Below are 14,090 nucleotides of genomic sequence, written 5' to 3'. Positions count from 1 at the left end.
TGAAAATCTGCCAAAGTGAAGAAGTAATCAAAGTTTCTAAAACAACCAAACTAGGAAATTATGCAGGAGGTTGGAAAACATTTTATTTAGATTAAAATACTGACACATCACCATTCATGGAGGTTCACTAAATCCGTACATCTGATAAAATCATATTATGAGAGCTTTCAAATTAAGAAACAGTAAAAAACAATGAAAATTAAACTCTAATCATGTTAGAAGAAAACATTAATGAGAAAAAATGAAGTTAGAGAGATTTAAAATAGGAAAATAGTAATCACAAAATCCAAAAGCTGACTTTTCTGAAATGGGCAAGAGATTACAAACCTTAGCCTGAAAGATGATACAATACTACAATACGGGAAAGATAGGGCAAGGAAGTGTTGAAGGAAATCAATTAAGAGGAAAGACAAAATATATAAGTAAGATAGAAAAAGGAAGAGAGAGAATGAGACTGATCATTTTTATACAATTTACTAATATTTAAAGCACATTAATCAAATATTTTAAAATTTATATACAAGGACAATTGAAATTTAACAAATTATTTCAATAAATTTTGAGTCATTTAATAAAATCACTAATAATTTGAAAGTATATCATGACTGACCATACAAAATAATATAAATATAGTTTATATATTTAATAAACAATATTGTATTTGTTTTATGAAGTGAAAACTTTGTGTTGATGTGGAGAGTTGTAATTGCATATATGAAGACATATTTCCTGACTATGGGAAGATATGCTACATCTGTTTTCATACAGTTTACTATTTATGATTTGAGCATACAAATAATTTTTATAACTTATAGAAGATTTCAGTATGATCAAAAATTTCAAACCTCAATAAAATTAATATGAAATAATTTCCTCTTTACAAGTAAAACTTTAAAATACTCTGACATAAAAGGAAATCTATGTGTAAATGCATAGACACTTTCAAGGATGAATACATGTATTGGTGAAATTATTAAGGCCACTCCACATAGTTAAAAGGAGATTTATTTAATGGCGCAACTTACAAATGAAGGGATAGGTAGGTTGAGGGTTCTGGCAAAGACACTGGAGAGCTCTGTCGGTCCAACTCTAGTGTCCGGGTTCCCAGCAGCAAGAGAGCGCAGTCCGGATCTCGGGTCTTCAGGGCCCTCCCTTGGCCCCGCCTTTTAGGCATGATAGTTACAGAAGCCTCAGTGGGGGTTGGAACTTCCAGACCAAAGCTGGAATGGCTACCCACTACATACACGGCCTATGAATTTTTCTTAATTTTCAAATTCATAAATTCCTCATTGGGGTAAATAAGTATTATAGTATATATATAATTATATATAATATAAATATTCATTTGAATTATAATTATTTTCCTAAACATATTATTCACATATTATGCTTTAATATTTTTGTTCCCAAACCATATTTCCTATTTATTTTCTTGTTTTAATTTTTCTGTGTTGGTTATTATCAGTGTAAATGATACAAATGTGTGCATGTATGTGTATATGTGTATGCATATGTGCATGTGTATAAAGATGTGTAGATTAGAAATGTAACAATTTAAAACACAATATAGGGATCTTTTCTCTCTTGCTATTGGTTATGTGGAGCTTCAATGTGCAAGCTTTTCTAGTGAAGAAAAGTTCAGTTTTTACAGTTTTGATAAAGTTTCTCCTCACTGTATCTTAGACATTTTCAACTTTGAAATACTTGTAAGGCATCAATTGTCATTCAAAATGAAAGCTGACTTGTTGCCTTTGTATTCTCAAAAATTTGTGAAAGAATACTTACTTTGCTTCCTACAAACAACCAATGTCCTTACCTAAAATAAGGTAACCCCTACTTTTAGAGAGACACAATTACTCCTTCTGAAACAAAGTGATTTTTTCTGAAAAGATAAGTGTAGCATGAATCTTAAAGGTCTTATTAATAAAAACAAACCTGGAGCCAGGTATTTGGGTGAATGCTGAAAGATCAGAGAAACAGAACAAGCCATATCCAACCTTACCTTGCCAATTCCTCAGCTGATCTTGTTTCCTCAGACTGAAAGCCTCTGAATCCTCATCCAAATGTATCTCAGCTTAACTGCTGCTAAAAGCTAAAAGCTTAAAAAGGCTCTAGTTCCTGGTTCTCATGCCTTATATAGCTTCCTGCTTCCTGCCATCACTTCCTGGTATTAAAGGTCTGTGTCACCATGCCTGGCTGTTTCCAGTGTGGCTTTGAACTCACAGGATCTCTGCCTCCAGAATGCTAGGATTAAATGCATGTGCTACCACTGCCTAAACCTGTGTTTAATATAGTGGCTGGTCTGTTCTCTGACACCCAGATAAGTTTATTGGGGTGTACAATATATCAACCACAGATAAGTTGTATAAAAAATGCCAATATAGCTTTGCTTTAGATGCTTAATAAATGCATATGATACGGAAACTGTCCTCATTATTTTTCTAAATATTCATTATGTAGGATTGTTTGTCAGTCTTCTCATATTTTATTCATGTTCTTTTTAAAGGTTAAAGCAAATTATTACATAGTATTAAAAATTTGTTCCTACAAGATTTATTTTTCAATATTTCTGGAAAATTTGATATCACATTATTAATGATACAATGCTATGTATCAATTCTTTTATTTAGCTCCTGAGTAATAATTTATTTTTCTAGCATTTACTTCTTTCTTCTTTTTAGATTGATATTTTATTTTATCTCTTAACTAGTACAGCATTCATTCTTTCTTTTTTTAAACTGTGTTTGTGCGAGAGGCTAGCATGATTTTGAAGTGATTATAAACACATACGGCTGTGCAGAGGAATTATTTTAGTTCCCAATACCAATTTTGGGCAAATTCATAATCACCTGTAACTCCATCTCCCTAGGATTTGAAACAATTTTCTCAGTTTCATAGGCACCAGCAATTATGTGCACATAAAAACAAATGGACATATATATAATATAATTTAACACACATACACAAAAGTTAAAAAATTAAAAATTAAATTTCAATAGTATTGTACTTCTATTGTAAAGTAAAATATGTGATTATTTGAACAACTGATATTTTTCAGAATATCATGCCCTGAAAATAAATTTCTTAGAGAAACAAGATAAATATTTTTGTGTTATTAAATTTTCTACATAATGAGTTAAATTTCCCCAGAAGTATTAAAAGTACTAACTGAAGGTATAGAGTTCCGTCTAAATTTCTAATGATGCTATGTATCAGATTTAGCTGACTCCAAGATGAAAAGCTTTTCAGTTATTTTTCTATTATTCACTCTTTCACAAAAGATAACAAAAGCCCTGCCTCAATGACTCTACTAGAATATCTTGCATTAATTAAATTTTCAGTTTATACTAAGTCAGAATCCTAAAACATCTGCCTGAGTTACAGAAAAACAAACAATTGAAGAAACACAATTCATAGAGACTCCTAAGTCATATATAATCCTATGATATAACTTCATTTACACATCTCAGTTGTAAATTTTTTACTTAAGCAGAAACTGATGTCATTTTGCACTGTCCTTTTATTTGACCTCCATGATTTCATTAAGATTGTACTAACTGCTTCCTTATCCCTTTAATTAAATTTGGTTCCAATTAGACCATACTGATATTGACAAATACTTTGTTCCACTATTACATACAGATTGTTTGTTACAAATTCTCCTTCAGAATTCAAATACATGATACAGATGTAAAATCAGTGTCAATTCTATCAATTTTATTATTTTTGATTTTGTTGCTTGTGAAAACAACAATTAAAGTATGGTATGGAAAAATACATGACTTTATTTATTATGTGAGCAGTGGTTTTAAGGGTATTCAATAATAACTAAAACAATGGATTATGAATATGTATATACATATGTACAGTGAAAGTATATATTAATAAAACTGTATGGCAATGTTATAGTCTGAAAATTTTAATGATCTACACATGCAATATAAATATTATTTGCAGATTTTCAGCTTACTCAGTTTATTCAGGTGTTCTGACACATAAAACCTCAAGACCTGCTTTTGGTGTTTTCACTCCAATGAACTGTATTAAAATGTTGGCCATGACAGTCAATATAACATTCAAATAGAGTCAAGTAAGGAAACTTCAATGGAGTAGGGTACTCTATAAAGAATGATTCAGATGAAGTAAGAATACAGAGCATATCCAAAAGGAAATCTTTGCAGGGAATTCAGGGATGATCTCTCAGAACCACCATTTGTGCTCTAACATAAAGATGAAGTAATCCCACATTTGGGAAAAACCAAGAGAAGAGCATGTCAGGTAACAGTTGTGTCAAATGAAAAGCCCTGAAATACACAATCATAAACAGAATACCAAAGCAGGGCACTGGAAGAGTTAGCATGTGATAATATAGGAGGGAAAAGATCACATGACAAAAGTCTTGTCTACATCTAAGGATAACATGGGTTTTGTATGTCATTCAGATTGCATAGGTGAGTAGATTATGGTTTTTATATTGTTCTTTTATGGTTTTAATTACTGTCCTTTTTGTAGTGTTTCCAACCAGTTGCCCTTTCTCTATTCTTTGTTCCTCTATGAACAATGTGTCTTTATTATTTTCAATTGTGTTTCTTGTCTTATTTTTCTTTTTATTATTTAACACAATTGTAGCTAGAGTTTTCCTGCCTGGCCCACAGTCAGGACAAATTTCTCTTACCTGCCAGTCCCACAACCTCTCAGACCCAACCAAGTAAACACAGAGACTTATATTGCTTACAAACTGTATGGCCATGGCAGGCTTCTTGCTAACTGTTCTTACAGCTTAAATTAAACCATTTCCATTAATCTATACCTTGCCACATGGCTCATGGCTTACCGGCATCTTCACATGCTGTTTGTCATCGTGGCGGCTGGCAGTGTCTCTCTGACTCAGCCTTCCCCTTCCCAGCTTTATTCTCTTCCTTGTCCCGCCTACACTTCCTGCCTAGCCAATGGCCAATCAGTGTTTTATTTATTGACTAATTAGCAACACATTTGCCATACAGAACATCCCACAGCACTTCCCCCTTTTTTTTTCAAAAGGGAAGGTTTTAACCTTAACAAAGTAAAATTACATATAATTTGGGAATTTGGGCGTAGCTTCTCTTACTACTTCCTGTTGGAGGGGGGCGCTGTATCTTATGGGGATACAAAGAAAATTTTAGGATTATGGAATAGTCCGTGAGGCTGTATCATCTGAGCCAGTTGCCTTGAAACCATTCTAGATGTTGGATCATCTGGGCCATGGTGTCATCAGAGACCTTCAGGAGGTCTTGGCTGGTCAAACCTGATGTATCTTAATCTGGAACAAATCCATAGCCTCTGGCTTTCTGTGGGAACAAAAGAGACTCTTTTCCAAAGCAACATATCCTTATATCCAAATTTTGAAGTCAAGGTATCTTTAAAATATACATTTTGGCATAACTCAACAGCTTTTACAATCAAATGTTTTTCTGCAGTTAAAAATCCCAAAGACAACACAATCCAGATTCTCTGTGTAATATTCATCTTTACGTGGCTTATTTTTTATATTAATTTTACTGTCTCTTTAAAGACTTTATTCTTTAAAACTATGTATTTGTTTCTATAACTGTATATATTCCTTTTTCTCTCTCTTTCAAGCCTATGTACCTTTTACACACATTGTAAACTATTACATCTGAATCTGTCTTATTGTGAATCTATTGCCTTAAACTGCAGCAGCTGTGGCTGCTGGCTCTACCCACCTCAGCTTCCCAACATGGCGGTGGTTTACCACCAGCTCTGGGAGCTATCGGGGGTCTATGCTTTTAGCCAAGCAGTGTGTAGCCCAGAAACCTGTTTTTTTTGTTTTGTACTAGCGAAGGCTGAATTCACCATGCAGCTTAATGTGCCACTTGCAGAGGCCTCATTCCCGCCATACTGCAGGTCAAGGGCACATGCTAGGAACCTACCAGTAGATCAAACTGGCAGCTGCTGCTCATTTGAGAGAGACAATTAGGAACTGTTTTTAGCTCTATTTTAGAATCTTTTTTCTCAGTTTTTAGGTGGAAACTCTTGCCACCACGTTGGACGCCATTTGTAGCTAGAGTTTTCCTGCCTGGCCCACAGTCAGGACAAATCTCTCTTACCTGCCAGTCCCACAACCTCTCAGACCCAACCAAGTAAACACAGAGACTTATATTGCTTACAAACTGTATGGCCGTGGCAGGCTTCTTGCTAACTGTTCTTACAGCTTAAATTAAACCATTTCCATTAATCTATACCTTGCCATGTGGCTTGTGGCTTACCGGCATCTTCACATGCTGTTTGTCATCGTGGCGGCTGGCAGTGTCTCTCTGACTCAGCCTTCCCCTTCCCAGCTTTATTCTCTTCCTTGTCCCGCCTATACTTCCTGCCTAGTCAATGGCCAATCAGTGTTTTATTTATTGACTAATTAGCAACACATTTGACATACAGAACATCCCACAGCACACAATGTTTAAATTTAAAATATATTTTTAGTATATTCTTTCCATCCCCTGAGTTCCTTCAGAGCTTTCCATCCTCCTTATCCACCCAACTTTAAGATGCTGATCTCTGCAGGTCCTGTGCCTGCTTCTTCAGTCTCCATGATTCCATATGAGCTTTGATCATGTTAATTTAGAGGGCCCAGCTTTCTTGGTGTCTTCCATCCCCTTTCTCTTACATCCATGTTGCCTCTTCTTCTATGGGGTTACCTGAGCACTGAGGGGCAGTTTGGTAGAGACATCCCATTTAGGTCTGAGGGTTCCAATGTCTCTCACTCTCTATATAATGTCTGGTTGTGGGTCTCTCTATTTGTATCCACCTGCTGTGGGAGGAAGATTCTCTGATGATTGCTGAACAAGGCACTGATCTATGAGTATAGCAAAATATCAAATACACATCTTATAGAGTACTAATATCCAAACTATATTAAAAATTTAAAAATCACTATATTCCAAGAAAATAAATAACCCAATTGAAAAATGGGGTACAGATCTAGACAGAGAATTGTCAATAGGGGAAATTCAAATGGCTGAGAAACACCAGGATGTTCAATAACCTTGGCCATCAGGGAAACAAAAATCAAAATTACTTTGAGATAACATCTTGCTTCTGTTAGAATGGCTAAGATCAACAAAACAAGAACTAGCTCATGCTGGCAAGGATATCGAATAAGGAAACCACTCATCCATTGCAGTGGGAATACAAACTCACACAACTATTATGGGAATCAGTGAGTGGTTCCTCAGGAAGACAGGATTAACGGCGTGTGCTACCACTGCCTATCCTTTATGTTTAATATTGTGACTGCTCTGTCTCTGATCCCAGGTAAGTTTATTAGCATGCACAATATTTGGGGGAATACAATACCACAAGCTATAGTTAATAGAATCGCAGAGGGTAGGTATAGAGTGACTAGAAGGAACAGATGGAGCTCATTAGGAAATGAAAATAGAACAGATACGTATGGATTAAAGGGGGGGGTCTGAAATGGAAGGATCAAATGGGGGATAAGAAAGAGTGAAGGGTTAGTGGGAGGGAACAAAGGTAAACTTAAGGAGCATTTGGGAAGAGGCATGGAAGCCTAGTCCATTAGAAACTTCTGAAAATATATAATATAATGATGATCTAAATGAAATCACCAAATAATGGGGAAAACAAAGACCTATCTGGCCATCTGTTGTCCAACTAAGCTGCCAGTACTAGGACTGGGTTATATCTAATTGAGCTGTTGACCAAAATGGTCCCCACTGGAATCCCCAAACAACGCAGTCTGTTGCCAATACTGTAGATTGATCTTCCCAAACTGACAGTAAGATCCCATTGCTGAAGACAATGCCTGTACAACTCACTGAATATGAAGATGTCAAACTGTTGGAGTCTCTATCCCTATGTTACAGCAATTTTGTTACAGGAAGCTACTCTGCACACTGCCAAAAGAGAAATATAAATACCAAGACTATATACAATGGCTACAATGGTGTACTGTCTGCAAGATATGCTAGGGAAATGGTGGCACAAAGCTAGTGGAAGTAACCAAATAATATCTGATCAGATTTAAGTCTGTCTCCACAAGATGGAACCCATTGTTGACACTGTTCGGATGACAATAGATATCCCAGGGTCCTAAAGCAACATGACATAATACTTCTCTGAAAACAGAAAACAATTATCTTGTATTTACTATTGATTTTAGATTTTCTTTTCATCGCTGATTTTGATTATGCTGCAAATTTATTATTTTTTCCCACATTTCAGGTTTTGATTGTCAGACACTCTTTGGGAACCCATGAGTGAATCATTATCATCCTATTTAACAGAATTCCAGGAGTTACTGGTTTGAAGCAGCAGGTTTGTACTTTACCTCGTTGTCTTCAGCTGTGTTGTCTAATAGATTCACACTTTACATCTAGAAGTGCTAAGTGAATGGAAATTTCACTCTCAGGTATTTTTTTTTAACAGAATATTAACTATACGTGTACTAGACTTCCTAATAGTCTTCCATGTGTCACTGGTACCATCTAAGATTTGTTTCAACTTATTTTTCTATTTACTTTTTATCTAAGTTTTTATTGCTATATCTTCTAATTTATTAATATTTACTTGTCCAGGTTACTCTGCAACTAGTCCATTATCTAGTCTTTAGTTGATCTTAGTTGATCTTAGCTGTAGTTTCCGTCTCAGTCACTTTAATTCTTTGATTTGTTTTTTTTGTGTGTGTGTGTTTTAAAGAGGTTTTAGACATATATAGTCAGTTATTCATACAATGAAGTTTCAAAATTATCTCACATATTGATTCTCTTTTATTTCCTAGTTGATGTCAGTTGGACATCAGTTTTCTTTTCCTTTTATTTTGCAAGACTGTAATTGCTTTCCAGGATACAAATTTGACCTTGTGCTTGTTTATAACTCCTTATAACCACAAACACAATCCCAGATAACATGAGTTATCAAGGAAGATATGAAGCTAAGAGCTTTTATTTATTTATTTATTTATTTATTTATTTATTTATCTATCTATCTATCTATCTGTCTATTTATTTATTTTGCACTAATTCAGTCATGGATTGTTTGAGTCTGGTTAAACTTGGTATGTGATATTTGTATTTATTTCTAGGAGATTTTATAATAAAGTTTATTATTGAACAAAAAACATTTAAATATTCTAGAATGGTTGATGGTGGGAGGTGATTAATGTAAGTTCTTATTTACAGTTTTGCTCCAAGAGTTTTCTTTGCTTACATTGAATACAGGCAATGCTCTGTAAAAAGCCATTGATGCCAACATTTTATTGACTCTGGGTTCCCATGTGTCATGAATATAATATTTTACAATCTGGAGGAAACAAACAGTATTGTCTCTCTGTTATCTTTGGCTCTGTGTGTTCCTTCCTTATTTGCAATGTTTTCTTCACATTCACTGATATTCAGTTGAGTTCTTGACAGAGAGGCCTTGTAGACCTCTAGGGATTTGCTCTTCACAAGCCTTTCTTTTGTGTGCCTCAGTCCAGAAAACTTTTGGCCTCTTACTCTCCCAAGACTCTAGTTTGCCTCCTTAACTCAGAGTATAATGGGCTGTACCTGTAATTTCTCTCTGCAATGTGGCCTGGGAGTTCTTTCAAGTTAAGTAGTTAGGCAGATCAGTTTTTAACCTCTTTCCAATTTCTCAAGGGCTAATCCCATTTCAAGGCCCTGAATCTTACAAACCAATGTTCTATTTGTTTTACCACTAATTCTGGTGATTTCAGCAAAGTAAGTAATCTGGTTTCTACAACTTCATATTGACTAAAAATACTACTAACATCTTTTTCTTGCATCTTGCTTTGTTTATTCCTTATGAATTAAGGGTTGATTTGTGAATTCAAAGTGACTGCATGATAAAAGTTATCTTATAAATTCTTCATGTAACTATAAGAATTTTGAATATTAATACTTTACAAATATATTTAATTGAGAATTGTACATACAATGTGTTTTTATCAAATCTTTTTGCATTCCCATGATAAGACACCTTGACCAAGACAATTTAGAGGAAAAAGTAAGTTCATTTGGGGACTGTAGTTTCAGAGAGTTAGAGTTAATGTTCATCATGGCAGTGAATATGGCAGCAGACTGACAGGTATCCCCAGGAGCAGTAGCTAAGAGATCAGATCCTGAGCCACAACTGTGAAACTAGGCAGAGAGAGTAATACTGGGATTGCTGTGATTCTTTGGATGCCTGAAAACTTGCCTTCAGTGACATAGCCCCTCCAGCAACACCACACTTCCTGATCCTTCTCAAACAGTTCTCTAACCTGAAGACGTGGTAGTCAGATATGAGTCTATGGATGACATGCTTATTCAAACCATCACATCTTCACATACCCTCTCCAGTTCCTTCACTATTTTCCCACCATTTTTCCTCCTAATGTTATATGCTGTCTTATATTCTGAAATTAACTGAGTTTGTTTAGTGCTTTCTGTAGGTACATGGGTGTGAGATCATCCCTAGAGCATGGGTAAACTCACAGGGGCCATATCTCTGAAATAGCCTTACTATCCCTATCCCAACCAACAGCCATCACTTGTCAGCAGCTTCTTAGCAGCCTTCACTTGTGGGATTTCATGAGCCTCTCACCCACCCATGCCGGTTCTTTGTTTATCTGGTTTTATTTACTGCAGGTCTTACATTGTCATAACCACAGTGAATTCATGTGTGCAATTGGCCCATGATGTGAAGGAAATAATATTTCAGTGCAGATAACAACTGTGTTGGGTTCTTATAATATTTTCTACTTCCCTTTGGAAATGATTCAAAATGTTTTTTGGGGAGAGGTAGTGAAATAAATGTTCTATTTAGAGCTGAGAAAACCATGTTCTCCTATTCTCTGTACCTTGACCAGTTATAGGTCTCTGTATTAATCTCCATCTTTCTCCCCAGTTAATATAAATAGTATTTTCTAGCATTATGAAAGGTAGACAGTATAGAGAATCTTCCAATAAGAGCTAGTTCATATTTCCATGCCCTAGAATTCAAGTATGTTTTTTTCTTCAGGAATATGGGCTTACCAAGAAGTTGTAGGGCATAATTGAAATATGGGGGTCACTTTAACATTTTGAAGGAGTATCTCTTGATTCCCAGTGAGAAACAATCAAAAAAAAAGCCAAATATGACATTTTTCTTAGCATCTATGTATAGTAGTATAACATCTAAGGTATATACACCTACAATATTGAATATATTTTATTTCTCTCTCTGTCTTATACACACACAAGTATGCATGGAATAGTTAAGTTTAAGCCATATGTGTTATAAATCCATAAAGAGATATTTTTATGATGATAAAGCTTTGTGATGTATATGATTTTGTTGGAAAAGAGGCTTGCTCTATAAAGGAGATAAATAAAAAGTCAAGGTGAGTGGTAAAAAGGAATTAATTAATGATTATTACTTATATACTCATAGTAAATTCCTATATATACCTTATACACACACATACATACACACACACACACACACACACACACACACACACACACAAACACACACATATGTTCACGGGGGAAAATAAGACAAAATTCACAAAGTTTAAACTCATTTATATTTTCTTATGTTTTCAGGTGTTAACTGTTTTTTCTGCCTCATTAATATCCTAATATATAAAAATATATACATATAATATATAATAATTTATAATTAATTTCATATATTAACACTTAGTGGCATACCAATGTAAGGTTTGGGGTAGGAGACTGAGGCTTGTGGATAATATTTTTTCTCCTTCCTGTCACAGAGACCATGTCTAAGAGATTCCCTTGAATCTAAGAGTAAAGAGATAGCTAGATTTCATAAAATGAGTTTTAAAGAAAAATTTATTTTCATTTTCATAAAAATTTCTAATATATATTTTCAAAATATAGTATGCCCTCCTTCACCCTCTGCGCAGATCTTCCCCACATCACTACATTCTCATCTGCATGTTCTCTCTTTCTTAAAAACATAAAGCATTAATAAAACAAAACAAATATCAGAACAACCAAAAATGAAGTAAGACAATAATATTGAACAAAACCTAAATATTCTTTTCTTTTCTTTTTTAGACAGCGTTTCTCTATGTAACAGCTCTGAGTATCCAGGAAATCAATTTGTAGACCAGATTGGCCTTGAAATCACAGGGATCCGACTGCCTCTGCCTCCTACGTGCTGGAATTAAAGGCGTGTGCCACCATCTCATGGGTTCAATATTATTTTCATCTGTCTGCTTATTGACATGCATGACTGTCATATACAAGAGCCCATTTTATACAAATTTGAAGAAGTATCAATAACCTTAAATTCAACATATAAAATAAATTATAGAATTAACAATATTAGAATTTAAGACTTTAAATTTCTGCCAAATGAGGTTGAAAAATGTTTACAGATTTTTACCTTTGAATGTGAGCTCCTTTTTGTTGTCTCATTTTATTTTTTTCATCTTTGTCAAGCTCTCAGACTGCAGCCCAGGTTGGTCTTAAACTCACTAAGTTTCAGACTTCTGGCTTCAAGATTGTTGTGTTTCTCCTGCTTCAGCTTCTTTAGTCTGAACGTTAGAGATGCAATCTACCATATTCAGAGACAATACATGTGAGCCAGGAAGCTGTTCAAGTAAATAATTCAAGATTTGTTGACAAAAGAAATGGTCCCTCTGTCAGTGTTGGAATGAAGAATAATCCTTGGATGCTCTAATGTAAAATATCCACTTACATGAAATGTTTATAGTAGATTACTTGTCCTACTCTGACCTTGAAATTCAGTTCTGAGGAAAATTTTGTCACACACCACTCACCCATAGCTGCTTCTACCTCTATCATTGTATTCTACAAGGCAAGCTTTGAATCTCTCCTATATTTATTATGCAAATTCAATTGAATTTGCAGGTGCTGCTTCCTTTCAAAATTAGTTTGCATATTAAATGTAGCATATAAAACGATGGCCCACAAACTTTAGAAGCTTTGGTTTTAATGGGAAGCTGTAGAATAAAGTGAATTGGATATTCAGGGTAATTCACGCACAATGGAAACAATTAATGGGGAATACTCTAGTACATCCTTTGTTTCAATCTATACAAGCTGAAGAAAGCAGATGTTATCCAAACATGTTTCTTCTGCTGGTTCATTTTATTTGCAAAATATCTGAACTAGAAAAAAATGCCATCCTTGCTAGAAGCAGTTTTGTGTGACTGAGACTGTTTATTTTTCCTGAAATTTGCTTTTCTTAAGTGATGAATTGTTCTAGGGGTCACTTGTTCTTTTTGATGACTGTACATTAGTGGATAGATGCATTGTGTGATCATGTACTAGACAAAATAAAACATTGGGGACATTACTTTTCAAATAGAGATATTTTGAATAATTATAATATAAACCAGCAAAGTAAATTTTAATTTAATTATTAAACAAAATGTAACTATTCTACTTGCTTCTATGATGGAACTTGAATTACATGGTCATGAATATTGTTATGGATGCTGGTAGATTAACTTTGCTCCAGTGGTACGACATCATCAGGATACTGAATTTGCCCAAGTTATTAACAGAAAAGAGTACATAAAATGGAGAGTATAGCTGGGTGCATTTGTAAAGAAGTAGGGCAGAAATTGTGGGTGAGTATGATCAGAATAAACTCTGTTTGCTCAACAGTCTCAATTAATACAATATCATTTGTAAAATTACTTGCATATAATATGTATATCCCACATTTAAAAGGTTTATATAATTTCCTACCTCAGTTCCAACTTTGGAAGTCATGCCACACATTTCATACGAAAAGTATGGGTAACCTGTAAAACTACAAATCTCTTAGATCCACCACAGACCTGATAGTTCAGGATCCCCAGGCCCCAGATCTGGAGAGGCAGTCAATTTAAGAGAATTGTTGTTGCAGCCAGATACTTAATACTATTGATTTATTACTTGAGGCAAAATATAAATTGGCAGCGAATAAAACATTGTAGAGGAGAGAAATGGCTGGCGATCACTCACATTCCTGAAGTTAACCTTCAAGAACTCATTAGATTTACTGAAAACTAAAAAAAAAAGAATATCATGTCACTTTTGCATGGGGGGGAGTAATTAAAGTGAAATATA

Source organism: Peromyscus californicus, unplaced genomic scaffold (genome assembly GCF_007827085.1).
Source record: "Peromyscus californicus insignis strain IS unplaced genomic scaffold, ASM782708v3 Scaffold_12__1_contigs__length_115047231, whole genome shotgun sequence".
Lineage (NCBI taxonomy): Eukaryota > Metazoa > Chordata > Mammalia > Rodentia > Cricetidae > Peromyscus > Peromyscus californicus.
The sequence above is the reverse complement of the archived record's forward strand: the minus strand, read 5'-3'. Positions refer to the sequence as shown.